This window comes from Triticum aestivum, chromosome 4A (assembly GCF_018294505.1).
Source record: "Triticum aestivum cultivar Chinese Spring chromosome 4A, IWGSC CS RefSeq v2.1, whole genome shotgun sequence".
NCBI lineage: Eukaryota > Viridiplantae > Streptophyta > Magnoliopsida > Poales > Poaceae > Triticum > Triticum aestivum.
Window position 1 is genome coordinate 87,059,934 of NC_057803.1, and position 14,312 is coordinate 87,074,245.

Genomic DNA, 14,312 nt, shown 5'->3' on the forward strand with positions numbered 1-14,312 from the left:
CGGACTCGGCGGTCATCACGCTGCAGCTCGGTCCCTTGTAAGCAAGGCCTTCCGTACAGGCTTTTATTGGCCGACGGCCCGGGCAGACGCCCAGGACTTAGTCCAACGATGCGTCGGTTGCCAGCTTTTTGCAAACCAAAGCCATATGCCACCCACCGCCCTCCAAACTATCCCCATCACTTGGCCCTTCGCGGTCTGGGGGCTTGACATGGTTGGACCCCTTAAAGGCGGAACCCACAAGAAAAAATACTTACTGGTCATGGTGGATAAGTTCACCAAATGGATAGAAGCCAAGCCTGTTAAGACGGCCGAATCCGGACCGGTGATAGACTTTATATCCGGGGTTGTACACCGTTACGGCGTCCCCCACAGCATCATCACTGATAACGGCACGAACTTTACGGCCGACGAGGTAAAACTCTGGTGCAAAAACATGGGCATCAAGCTCGATTATGCTTCCGTCTATCACCCACAAACTAACGGCCAGGTCGAACGTGCAAATGGTCTTATCATGAGCGGCATCAAACCCAGATTAGTGCGGTCCCTTAAGGAATCTAATACGCACTGGGTAGAGGAGCTCGACTCCGTACTCTGGGGGCTGCGGACCACGCCGAATCGCACCACCGGATACACACCATTCTTCATGGTGTACGGCGCAGAGGCAGTTTTGCCCTGCGACATAATTCATGACTCACCTCGAGTGCGCATGTACGAAGAAAGAGAAGCCGAGCTCGATCGGCAGGACAGTTTGGACGCCTTGGAGGAAGAGCGTGACGTGGCAAAAGCCCGTTCCGCATTCTATCAACAGCAGGCTCGAAGATACCAAAGCAGAGAAGTACGGGCCAAAAATTACAACGTTGGCGAATTAGTTCTACGCCTGCCGGACAAGAAAAAGGACAAACTCAAGCCCAAGTGGGAAGGTCCCTTCATAATTGACCAAGTCCTGACTGGTGGAGCGTACCGCCTGCGAGATGCATCGGATAACCGACTCGAGCCGAACCCATGGAACGCAGCCCGTCTCCGAAGATTCTATGCCTAGCGCCGGACTCTGTGTTCGTCTCCTTCCTCCGTCCATTTTTTATATACTTTCTGTCTTACATTTCTCTCCTTCTCCCCCCCTCTCTCTCTCTTATAGCCTTTAAAGGCTCATAAAGTGACGGGCTATCCGCGCTCATTAAACCTGGGGGCTTCTTTAAACAGAAGCTTATTTATACGGGCTTCAGGCCCAACACATGTGTCACACTTCCGCATGTACCTTTTATTCACCATTATATGCATCGATACGACTTAAGTTTTGGCCAAGCTGGGTTGCCTGGCTCCTGTGCTTACCCCTACGTTCCCGATTGTTCGGCTAGGTGGTAAAGGGAGCACCTCTGCGATTGTTACTGCCGGGTCAGCCGGATGTGTACCTCAGACTGGGTGAAGCCGAAAGCTAGCATTCTTAAGGGAATATTCGGTCGGTGAACTAAAGATGATCTTTTTTCACTTATTTATCTATACGCCCCCAGATGTTTTTCCTGCGTCTCTTTTCGCAGAATGGACATGCACTTTAGGGCATGCCTCCCAGGGAAAGGAACCCCTAACGGAACTATTCTCCCTGGAAGATGTTTCTTACTAACCATGTAATATAACATAACTAGTTGGGCACTTGTCTGTTCAAGCACTAATGACCCCTACGCCTGGTCTCCATGCATACCCCGGTTCTTATATAACCGCGAGGGTATTCGGACACACTCCGGACCGTCAGGTCCCGAGGTTGAAGCGAAAAGGTCGGCCATGACAAACGATCTACAATCCGGCTAGAAGGCATTACACATGTCAATTAAAATTACATAGTCAATCTGACTGATTGTATTCCTCTTCAATACCATCTAACAGGCTGTCTAGCTTACAGTCCTGTTGGGAATACTTTGCGGCCAATTCTACTTGGCCGTATACTAAGCTCACAGGGATCTCCTTCCCATCGGGCCCCACGGGTCCGACCTCGGCCATGTGGTTTGGGTCAGCCTTCGTGTACCGCGTCTTCACCATGGCCCAGGCCTCCCTGGCGCCTTGACGGCAGGCCGACATCTTCCACAATCGGAAGCACCGCCGCGCTCCCTTCAGCCTCTCTACAAGCTCTCCAAGGCCTTCGGGCATGGAGACGGATGGCCACAAGGCCTGGGCGACGCCTTGCATCACCTGCCGAACTCGCTCGTGCAGTTGTGAGAGCTCGGGAAGAAGGTCACCCGTAGAACCGGGCATTTCCTCTGCAGGACGACCTGTTAGCATACCTACAGACATTACTCTGTTAGTCGACTTCCTTGCCGAACTCTTTTTTCAAAGTTTGTTTAAGCACTTACTAAATATGCCGCGTCGAAGCCGCTGATTCTCCTTAACGGAGTCCAATAGCTGGGCACGAACATCCTTCAGTTCAATGCCCAGCTTGGTGTTGGCATCTTGGAGATCGTTCTTCTCCCGCCTCACCTTTGTCAGCACACTCTCACCAGCCTTCAGCTGGCGTAGGAGTTGTTGCTTTTTCGGATTTAATCCGGCGCCATCTGCAATTTCATTTGTCAGATTTGCACCCACGCCGCACTTCGCAAAATACTTATCTTCCGAATCGTATATTACCAGAGGGGGTCTCCTTGGGCTCCCCTGCCGCGGCTAGTGTGGCCTCAAGTTGGGCTTTGCACTCTTCTAGCTCCTTGGACAGTAGGGTATTCTTTTCTGTAAGAACCTGCATAACAAATGATCCTTAAATCAGTTATTCTAACTGTTTCAAGTCTCGGGGGCTACTGGTATATATATAATTACCAAAATTTTCTTACCCGTATGTCTTTTACATATTGCTCCGTGGCTCTGGCTAGACCATTTTGAGCGGCACGGAGGTACGCATCTCCCGAATTGAAGGCATCCAATGCCTCTTGGGAGAAACAAGCGTTGCGAAGAACTGTCCGGCGATGCCTGTGGTTCATGGCACTCTCCACCTCGGAATTGGTGGCAGACAGCCTGTCCGCATCCTCTGTCGGAGGAGCGCCCGGTGCGCGCCTTGTGTTCTCCTCCGCTTCCGGACCAGGCTTTGGAGCCTGGCTAGTGGAGGCGCTATTGGTAACCTCTCCGGATATAGTCCGGCGAGGTCTCTTCGTCCTGAAGAGAGCACGAGCGTTAATATGCCTTGAAGAAATGACACCTGGGAATAAGATGGCGCGCTATACCTTTGCGCCGGCGTCTCAGTCCGGACCGCACTTCTTTTCATCCCGCGGGGCCTTGCCGCCCCTCGTTGGCTAGTCGCCGTAGGCTCGGCCTCCCGTCTCAAGGACCTCCCCTGCAAAACATGTTTGTCATACGGCAATCGAAAACACGTGAGGATAGATCCCTTTTCAAAGTGCTGGGACTTCGCTCTCAGTTACCTGTGAGGATGGGAGTAGCCCCGGGTAATCGGCCGTAATGGCCACCAAGGCGTTGTCCTTGCTCAATTGATGAAACACCCCATCAATCAGCTCCACAGATAAGTCCAGATCCTCTTGAGAGGCCGGGTCGAGGGACCATCCCGTATCCTCGGGTTGTGGAGGAGGGCTGTTTATTTCTTTAACAGCCTGGCGCAGTTCCTGCGTTGAAGTCATTAGACTGAATATTTAACGATGGGAATGTAAAACGGATGGGCAAGTAAAAGTGTCCACTTACCCAACTTGGGGTATTGTACATAGAAAATCCACCTTGTGGGTTGACGCGGAGAAATTCCTCCTCTTCTCCCTTGTACAAAGCGGACAAGGTCTTTATTAGAGCGGCAGCCGAATCCGGCCCCTTACGGCCGTGGCGGGTGGCGTCGTCCTCCCCGTTGAAGTCCCACATGGGGTGGCCTCTATACTGGAGCGGCTGCACCCCTCGCATGATGCATGCGGCCATGACCCCGATCATGGTCAGTCCGGAATGAGCCAACAATCTTATTCAGCCCATCAGGTAAAGAACGTCCTTGTCGCTTTCCCTCTAAGGGCTCCGTGGACGCCATCTTAGGCGCTTCTTTTGGGGAGCACTGTCGAACTCAGGGAGGCCGATCCGGACAGGATCTGGCAGCGGGACGTCCTCTATATAAAACCATTCCGAAGGCCAGTCCTCGGACGCGTTCTTTGGGGTTCCGGATAGATATCCGGTCCCGGCGATGCGCCACACTTCGGCTCCGCCCACTTGATATATTGACCCCTTCTAAGAACGGGGCACAAGGCAGAATAGCCTTTTCCACAGCGCGAAATGAGCCTCGCAGCCCAAAAACAGCTCGCAAAGGGCTACGAAGCCCGCGATATGCAATTTGGAGGCAGGCGTGAGGTTGTGCAGCTGGAGGCCATAGAACTCCAGGAGCCCCCGGAGAAAGGGATGAATTGGAAATCCGAGCCCTCTTATTAAGTAAGGGACAAGGCATACCCGCTCTCCTTTGGAGGGATTGGGGGCGCTCTCCGCTTGCTCTCCGCCATTATAGGTGGCAAGTCCGGCTCAAACCGGGACCATATAGGCCGGGGGGGAGAAATCCCTTGGTCTGGAGCGTCACTAGCTCGCTGTGCGGGATGGAGCATCTCTCCCAATCTCCAGGCTGAGGGCTGGAAGGGCGAGAGGAGGAGCTGCGGCGACCGGCCATGATAGAATGGACCTCTGTCGGATACGCTCTGATGAATACTCGCGCAGGGGAGAAGGTGTGGTTTGGATCTAAATCCTCGTCCCCTTAAATAGGCGGCTCATTCACGCGGCTAGGGGTGTAAATATAAAACACCCTGACTTTTCGTATTCGTTTGACACGTGGAAGACAGCCATTATTGGGCGTAGAAGCCAAGGAGCGCTACATTTACAAGAAACCGGACATTATTCAACAGGTACATGGAATTTTGAGGAGAACCCGCCTTGCAATGCCGAAGACAATTTGCGCGTCGGACTAGTCGTCATTAAAGCCTGGTTCGGGGGCTACAGAGGGAGTCCTGGATTAGGGGGTGTCCGGATAGCCGGACTATACCTTCGGCCGGACTCCTTGTTGGAAATATGCCCTAGAGGCAATAATAAATTAGTTATTATTATATTTCCTTGTTCATGATAATCGTTTATTATCCATGCTAGAATTGTATTGATAGGAAACTCAGATACATGTGTGGATACATAGACAACACCATGTCCCTAGTAAACCTCTAGTTGACTAGCTCGTTGATCAATAGATGGTTACGGTTTCCTGACCATGGACATTGGATGTCGTTGATAACGGGATCACATCGTTAGGAGAATGATGTGATGGACAAGACCCAATCCTAAGCCTAGCACAAAGATCGTGTAGTTCGTTCGCTAAAGCTTTTCTAATGTCAAGTATCATTTCCTTAGACCATGAGATTGTGCAACTCCCGGATACCGTAGGAATACTTTGGGTGTGCCAAACGTCACAACGTAACTGGGTGACTATAAAGGTGCACTACGGGTATCTCCGAAAGTGTCTGTTGGGTTGGCACGAATCGAGACTGGGATTTGTCACTCCGTGTGACGGAGAGGTATCCCTGGCTCACTCGGTAGGACATCATCATAATGTGCACAATGTGATCAAGGAGTTGATCACAGGATGATGTGTTACGGAACGAGTAAAGAGACTTGCCGGTAACGGAATGGTCCGTAGGTAAAGATTTATATATGGGAAGTCTTGTTTTGGTCGCCGGAAAAGTTTCGCGCATTATCGGTATTGTACCGGGAGTGCCGAAAGGGGTCCGAGGGTCCACCAAGGGGGTCCACCTGCCCCGGGGGGCCACATGGGCTGTAGGGGTGTGCACCTTGGCCTATATGGGCCAAGGGCACCAGCCCCAAGAGGCCCATGCACCAAGAGATAAGGGAAAGGAAGAGTCCTAAAGGGGGAAGGCACCTCCTAGGTGCCTTGGGGAGGATGGACTCCTCCCTGGCCGCACCCTTCCTTGGAGGAAGGGCCAAGGCTGCGCCCCCCTCTCCCTTGGCCCTATATATAGTGGGGGGAAGGGAGGGCAGCCTAACCTAAGCCCTGGCGCCTCCCTCTCCCTCCCATGACACATCTCCCTCCTCCCGCAGCGCTTGGCGAAGCCCTGTTGGAATCCCGCTACTTCCACCACCACGCCGTCGTGCTGCTGGATCTCCATCAACCTCTCCTTCCCCTTGCTGGATCAAGAAGGAGGAGACGTCGCTACTCCGTACCTGTGTTGAACGCGGAGGTGCCGTCCATTCGGCGCCAGGATCATTGGTGATTTGGATCACGACGAGTACGACTCCATCAACCCCATTCTCTTGAACGCTTCCGCGCGCGATCTACAAGGGTATGTAGATCCACTCCTCCCTCGTTGCTAGATGACTCCATAGATTGATCTTGGTGACACGTAGGAAAATTTTGAATTATTGCTACATTCACCAACAGTGGCATCATGAGCCAGGTTTATGCGTAGTTTCTATGCACGAGTAGAACACAAAGTAGTTGTGGGCGTTGATTTTGTTCAATATGCTTACCGTTACTAGTCCAATCTTGATTCGGCGGCATTGTGGGATGAAGCGGCCCGGACCGACCTTACACGTACTCTTACGTGAGACTGGTTCCACCGACTGACATGCACTAGTTGCATAAGGTGGCTAGCGGGTGTCTGTCTCTCCCACTTTAGTCGGATCGGATTCGATGAAAAGGGTCCTTATGAAGGGTAAATAGCAATTGGCATATCACGTTGTGGTTTTTGCGTAGGTAAGAAACATTCTTGCTAGAAACCCATAGCAGCCACATAAAACATGCAAACAACAATTAGAGGACGTCTAACTTGTTTTTGCAGGGTATGCTATGTGATGTGATATGGCCAAAGGATGTGATGAATGATATATGTGATGTATGAGATGATCATGTTCTTGTAATAGGAATCACGACTTGCATGTCGATGAGTATGACAACCGGCAGGAGCCATAGGAGTTGTCTTAATTTATTTATGACCTGCGTGTCAACATAAACGTCATGTAATTACTTTACTTTATTGCTAACCGTTAGCTGTAGAAGTAGAAGTAATAGTTGGCGAGACAACTTCATGGAGACACGATGATGGAGATCATGGTGTCATGCCGGTGACGATGATGATCATGGAGCCCCGAAGATGGAGATCAAAAGGAGCAAAGTGATGATGGCCATATCATGTCACTATTTGATTGCATATGATGTTTATCATGTTTTTGCATCTTATTTGCTTAGAACGACGGTAGTAAATAAGATGATCCCTCATTAAAATTTCAAGAAAGTGTTCCCCCTAACTGTGCACCGTTGCGAAAGTTCGTCGTTTCGAAGCACCACGTGATGATTGGGTGTGATAGATTCTTACGTTCGAATACAACGGGTGTTGACGAGCCTAGCATGTACAGACATGGCCTCGGAACACATGCAAAACACTTAGGTTGACTTGACGAGCCTAGCATGTACAGACATGGCCTCGGAACACAAGAGACCGAAAGGTCGAGCATGAGTCGTATGGTAGATACGATCAACATGAAGATGTTCACCGATGTTGACTAGTCCGTCTCACGTGATGATCGGACATGGCCTAGTTGACTCGGATCATGTAATCACTTAGATGACTAGAGGGATGTCTATCTGAGTGGGAGTTCATAAGATGAACTTAATTATCCTGAACATAGTCAAAAGGTCTTCGCAAATTATGTCGTGGCTCATGTTTCTGTTCTACTATTTAGATATGTTCCTAGAGAAAATTTAGTTGAAAGTTGATAGTAGCAATTATGCGGACTAGGTCCGTAAACTGAGGATTGTCCTCATTGCTTCATAGAAGGCTTATGTCCTTAATGCACCCTCAGTGTGCTGAACCTCGAATGTCGTCTGTGGATGTTGGGAACATCTGACATACAAATTTTGATAACTACGTGATAGTTCAGTTAAACGGTTTAGAGTTGAGGCACCGAAGACGTTTTAAAACGTCACGAAACATATGAGATGTTTCGAGGGCTGAAATTGGGATTTCAGGCTCGTGCCCACGTCCAGAGGTATAAGACCTCCGATGATTTTCTTAGCCTGCAAACTAAGGGAGAAAAGCTCAATTGTTGAGCTTGTGCTCAGATTGTCTGAGTACAACAATCATTTGAATCGAGTGGGAGTTGATCTTCCAGACGAGAAAGTGATGTTTCTCCGAAGTCATTACCACCAAGCTGCTAGAGCTTCGTGGTGAACTATAATATATCAGGGACATATATGATGATCCTTGAGATATTCGCGATGTTTGACACCACAAAAGTAGAAATCAAGGAGCATCAATTGTTGATGGTTGGTGAAACCACTAGTTTCAAGAAGGGCAAGGGCACGAAGGGATACTTCATGAAACGGCAATTCAGCTGCTGCTCTAGTGAAGAAACCCAAAGTTGAACCCAAACCCGAGACTAAGTGCTTCTGTAATAAAGGGGAACAGCCACTGGAGCAGAATTACCCTAGATACTTGGTAGATGAGAAGGTTGGCAAGGTCGATAGAAGTATATTGGATATACATTGTGTTGATGTGTACTTTACTAGTACTCCTAGTAGCACCAGGGTATTAGATACCGGTTCGGTTGCTAAGTGTTAGTAACTCGAAATAAAAGCTGCGGAATAAACGGAGACTAGCTAAAGGTGAGCTGATGATATGTGTTGGAAGTATTTCCAATGTTGATATGATCAAGCATCGCACGCTCCCTCTACCATCGAGATTGGTGTTTGCGTTGAGCATAGACATGATTGGATTATGTCTATCGCAATACGGTTATTCATTTAAAGAGAATAACGGTTACTCTGTTTATTTGAATAATACCTTCAATGGTCTTACACCTAAAATGAATGGTTCATTGAATCTCGATCATAGTGATACACATGTTCATGCCAAAAGATATAAGATAGTAATGATAGTACCACCTACTTGTGGCACTGCCACTTAAGTCATATCGGTATAAAACGCATGAAGAAGCTCCATGTTGATGGATCTTTGGACTCACTCGTTTTTGAAAAGTTTGAGACATGCGAACCATGTCTATTGGTGTATATGCATGAAGAAACTCCATGCAAATGGACCATTTGGACTCACTTGATTTTGAATCACTTGAGACATGCAAATCATACCACATGGGTAAGATGACCGAGAGCCTCATTTTTAGTAAAATGGAACTAGAAAGCAACTTGTTGGAAGTAATACATTTTTGATGTGTGCAGTCCAATGAGTGATGAGGCGTGTAGTGGATATCGTTATGTTCTTACTTCACAGATGATTTGAGTAGATGTTGAGTATATTTACTTGATGAATCACAAGTCTGAATTATTGAAAGGTTCAAGTAATTTCAGGGTGAAGTTGAAAGATCGTCGTGACAATAGGATAAAAGATCTATGATATGATCATAGAGATGAATATCTGAATTACGAGTTTGGCACATAATTAAGACATTATGGAAATTGTTTCACAACTAATACAGCCTGGAACACCGTAGCGTGATGGTGTGTCCGAACATCATAACTGCACCCTATTGGATATGATGCATACCATGATGTCTCTTATCGAATTACCACGATAGTTTATGGGTTAGGCATTAGAGACAACCGCATTCACTTTAAATAGGGCACCACGTAATTCTGATGAGATGACACCGTATGAACTATGGTTTAGAGAAACCTAAGCTGTCATTTCTTAAAAGTTTGGGGCTGTGACGCTTATGTAAAAAAAAGTTTCAGGCTGATAAGCTCGAACCCAAAGTGGATAAATGCATCTTCATAGGACACCCAAAACAGTTGGGTATACCTCCTGTCTCAGATTCGAAAGCAATAAGGGATTGTTTCTAGAATCGGGTCCTTTCTCGAGGAAAAGTTTCTCTCGAAAGAATTGAGTGGGAGGATGGTGGAGACTTGATGAGGTTATTGAACCGTCTCTTCAACTAGTGTGTGACAGGGCACAGGAAGTTGTTCCTGTGGCACCTACACCAATTGAAGTGGAAGCTTATGATAGTGATCATGAAACTTCAGATCAAGTCACTACCAAACCTCGTGGGATGACAAGGATGCGTACTACTTCAGAGTGGTACGTAGTCCTGTCTTGGAAGTCATGTTGCTAGACAACAATGAACCTACGAGCTATGGAGAAGCGATGGTGGGCCTGGATTCCAAAATGGCTCGAGGCCATATAATCCGAGAGAGGATCCATGTATGAAAACAAAGTGTAGACTTTGGAAGAGCTACTTGATGGTCGTAAGGCTGTTAGGTACATATGGATTTTAAAAGGAAGACAGACAATGATGGTAAGTGTCACCATTGATAAAGCTCGACTTGTCGTTAAGATGTTTCCCGACAAGTTCAAGGAGTTGACTACGATGAGACTTTCTCACACGTAGTGATGCTAAAGTCTATTGGAACTATATTAGCGATTACTGCATTATTTATGAAATCTTGCAGATAGGATGTCAAAAACCATTGTTTCCTCATGATTTTCTTGAGGAAAGGTTGTATGTGATACAACCAGAAGGTTTTAACAATCCTGAAAGATGCTAACAAGTATGCAAAGCTCCAGCAATCCTTCTAAGGACTGGAGTAAGCATCTCGGAGTTGGAATGTATGCTTTGATGAGATGATCAAAGATTTTGGGTGTATACAAAGTTTATGAGAAACTTGTATTTCCAAAGAAGTGAGTGGGAGCACTATAGAATTTCTGATGAGTATATGTTGTTGACATATTGTGGATCAGAAATGACGTAGAATTTCTGGAAAGCATATAGGGTTATTTGGAAAGTGTTTTTCAATGGAAAGCCTGGATTAAGCTACTTGAACATTGAGCATCAAGATCTATAAGGATAGATCAAAACGCTTAGTGGTACTTTCAAATGAGCACATACCTTGACATGATCTTGAAGGTGTTCAAGATGGATCAGTCAAAGAAGGAGTTCTTGCCTGAGTTGTAAGGTATGAAGTTAAGACTTAAAGCTCGACCACGGCAGAAGAAAGAGGAAGGACGAAGGTCGTCCCCTATGCTTTTATCATAGGCTCTCTACAGTATGCTATGCTGTGTACCGCACCTGAAGTGTGCCTTACCATGAGTCAGTCAAGGGGTACAAGAGTGATCCAAGAATGGATCACAGGACAGCGGTCAAAGTTATCCTTAGTAACTAGTGGACTAAGGAATTTTCTCGATTATGGAGGTGGTAAAAGAGTTCGTCGTAAAGGGTTACGCCGATGCAAACTTTGACACTCATCCAGATTATTCTGAGTAGTAAACTGGATTCGTATAGTAGAACAGTTGTTTGGAATAGCTCCAAATAGAACGTGGTAGCTGCATCTAGGAGATGACATAGAGATTTGTAAAGCACACACGGATCTAAAAGGTTCAGATCCGTTGACTATAACATCTCTCACAAGCATAACATGATCAAACCCAGAACTCATCGAGTGTTAATCACATGGTAATGTGAACTAGATTATTGACTCTAGTAGACTCTTTGGGTGTTAGTCACATGGGTATGTGACCTTGAGTGTTAATCACATATCGATGTGAACTAGATTATTGACTCTAGTGCAAGTGGGAGACTGTTGGAAATATGCCCTAGAGGCAATAATAAATTAGTTATTATTATATTTCCTTGTTCATGATAATCATTTATTATCCATGCTAGAATTGTATTGATAGGAAACTCAGATACATGTGTGGATACATAGACAACACCATGTCCCTAGTAAACCTCTAGTTGACTAGCTCGTTGATCAATAGATAGTTACGGTTTCCTGACCATGGACATTGGATGTCGTTGATAACGGGATCACATCATTAGGAGAATGATGTGATGGACAAGACCCAATCCTAAGCCTAGCACAAAGATCGTGTAGTTCGTTCGCTAAAGCTTTTCTAATGTCAAGTATCATTTCCTTAGACCATGAGATTGTGCAACTCCCGGATACCGTAGGAATACTTTGGGTGTGCCAAACGTCACAACGTAACTGGGTGACTATAAAGGTGCACTACGGGTATCTCCGAAAGTGTCTGTTGGGTTGGCACGAATCGAGACTGGGATTTGTCACTCCGTGTGACGGAGAGGTATCTCTGGCCCACTCGGTAGGACATCATCATAATGTGCACAATGTGATCAAGGAGTTGATCACGGGATGATGTGTTACGGAACGAGTAAATAGACTTGCCGGTAACGAGATTGAACAAGGTATCGGGATACCGACGATCGAATCTCGGGCAAGTATCGTACCGCTAGACAAAGGGAATTGTATACGGGATTGATTGAATCCTCGACATCGTGGTTCATCCGATGAGATCATCGAGGAGCATGTGGGAGCCAACATGGGTATCCAGATCCCGCTGTTGGTTATTGGTCGGAGAGTCGTCTCGGTCATGTCTGCGTGTCTCCCGAACCCGTAGGGTCTACACACTTAAGGTTCAGTGACACTAGGGTTATAGAGATATTAGTATGCGGTAACCCGAAAGTTGTTCGGAGTCCCGGATGAGATCCCGGACGTCATGAGAAGTTCCGGAATGGTCCGGAGGTAAAGATTTATATATGGGAAGTCTTGTTTTGGTCGCTGGAAAAGTTTCGCGCATTATCGGTATTGTACCGGGAGTGCCGAAAGGGGTCCGGGGGTCCACCAAGGGGGTCCACCTGCCCTGGGGGGCCACATGGGCTGTAGGGGTGTGCGCCTTGGCCTATATGGGCCAAGGGAACCAGCCCCAAGAGGCCCATGCGCCAAGAGATAAGGGAAAGGAAGAGTCCTAAAGGGGGAAGGCACCTCCTACGTGCCTTGGGGAGGATGGACTCCTCCCTGGCCGCACCCTTCCTTGGAGTAAGGGCCAAGGCTGCGCCCCCCTCTCCCTTGGCCCTATATATAGTGGGGGAAGGGAGGGCAGCCTAACCTAAGCCCTGGCGCCTCCCTCTCCCTCCCATGACACATCTCCCTCCTCCCGCAGCGCTTGGCGAAGCCCTGTTGGAATCCCGCTACTTCCACCACCACGCCGTCGTGCTGCAGGATCTCCATCAACCTCTCCTTCCCCTTGCTGGATCAAGAAGGAGGAGACGTCGCTACTCCGTACGTGTGTTGAACGCGGAGGTGTCGTCCGTTCGGCGCTAGGATCATCGGTGATTTGGATCACGACGAGTACGACTCCATCAACCCCGTTCTCTTGAACGCTTCCACGCGCGATCTACAAGGGTATGTAGATCCACTCCTCCCTCGTTGCTAGATGACTCCATAGATTGATCTTGGTGACACGTAGGAAAATTTTGAATTATTGCTACATTCACCAACACTCCTGGACTATGAAGATACAAGATTGAAGACTTCGTCCCGTGTCCGAAAGGGACTTTACTTGGCGTGGAAGGCAAGCTTGGCGGTACGGATATGTAGATCTCCTACCATTGTAACCGACTCTGTGTAACCCTAGCCCTCTCCGTTGTCTATATAAACCGGAGGGTTTTAGTCCGTAGCCACAACAATCTTACCATAGGCTAGCTTCTAGGGTTTAGCCTCCTTGATATCGTGGTAGATCTACTCTTGTACTACCCATATCATCAATATTAATCAAGCAGGAGTAGGGTTTTACCTCCATCGAGAGGGCCCGAACCTGGGTAAAAACATTGTGTCCCTTGTCTCCTGTTACCATCCGCCTAGACGCACAGTTCGGGACCCCCTACCCGAGATCCGCCGGTTTTGACACGGACAGTGGTAGTTTTATTTTGAAGAAATAGATGAACTCTCATGCTTCACTTAGATTATTTTGAGAGTCTTAAATATCATGGTAATTTTCTTAAAATCCTAATATGCTAGGTATACAAGATTAATAATAAAACTTTCTTATGAGTGTGTTGAATACTATGAGAAGTTTGATGCTTGATAATTGTTTTGAGATATGAGGATGGTGATATTAGAGTCATGCTAGTTGAGTGGTTATGAATTTGAGAAATACTTGTGTTGAAGTTTGTGATTCCCGTAGCATGCACGTATGGTGAACCGTTATGTGATGAAGTCGGAGCATGATTTATTTATTGATTGTCTTCCTTATGAGTGGCGGTCGGGGACGAGCGATGGTCTTTTCCTACCAATCTATCCCCCTAGGAGCATGCGCGTAATACTTTGCTTTGATAACTTGTAGATTTTTGCAATAAGTATATGAGTTCTTTATGACTAATGTTGAGTCCATGGATTATACACACTCTCACCCTTCCACCCTTGCTAGCCTCTCTAGTACCGCGCACCTTTCGCCGGTATCATACACCCACCATATACCTTCCTCAAAATAGCCACCATACCTACCTATTATGGCATTTCCATAGCCATTCCAAGATATATTGCCATGCAACTTTCCACCGTT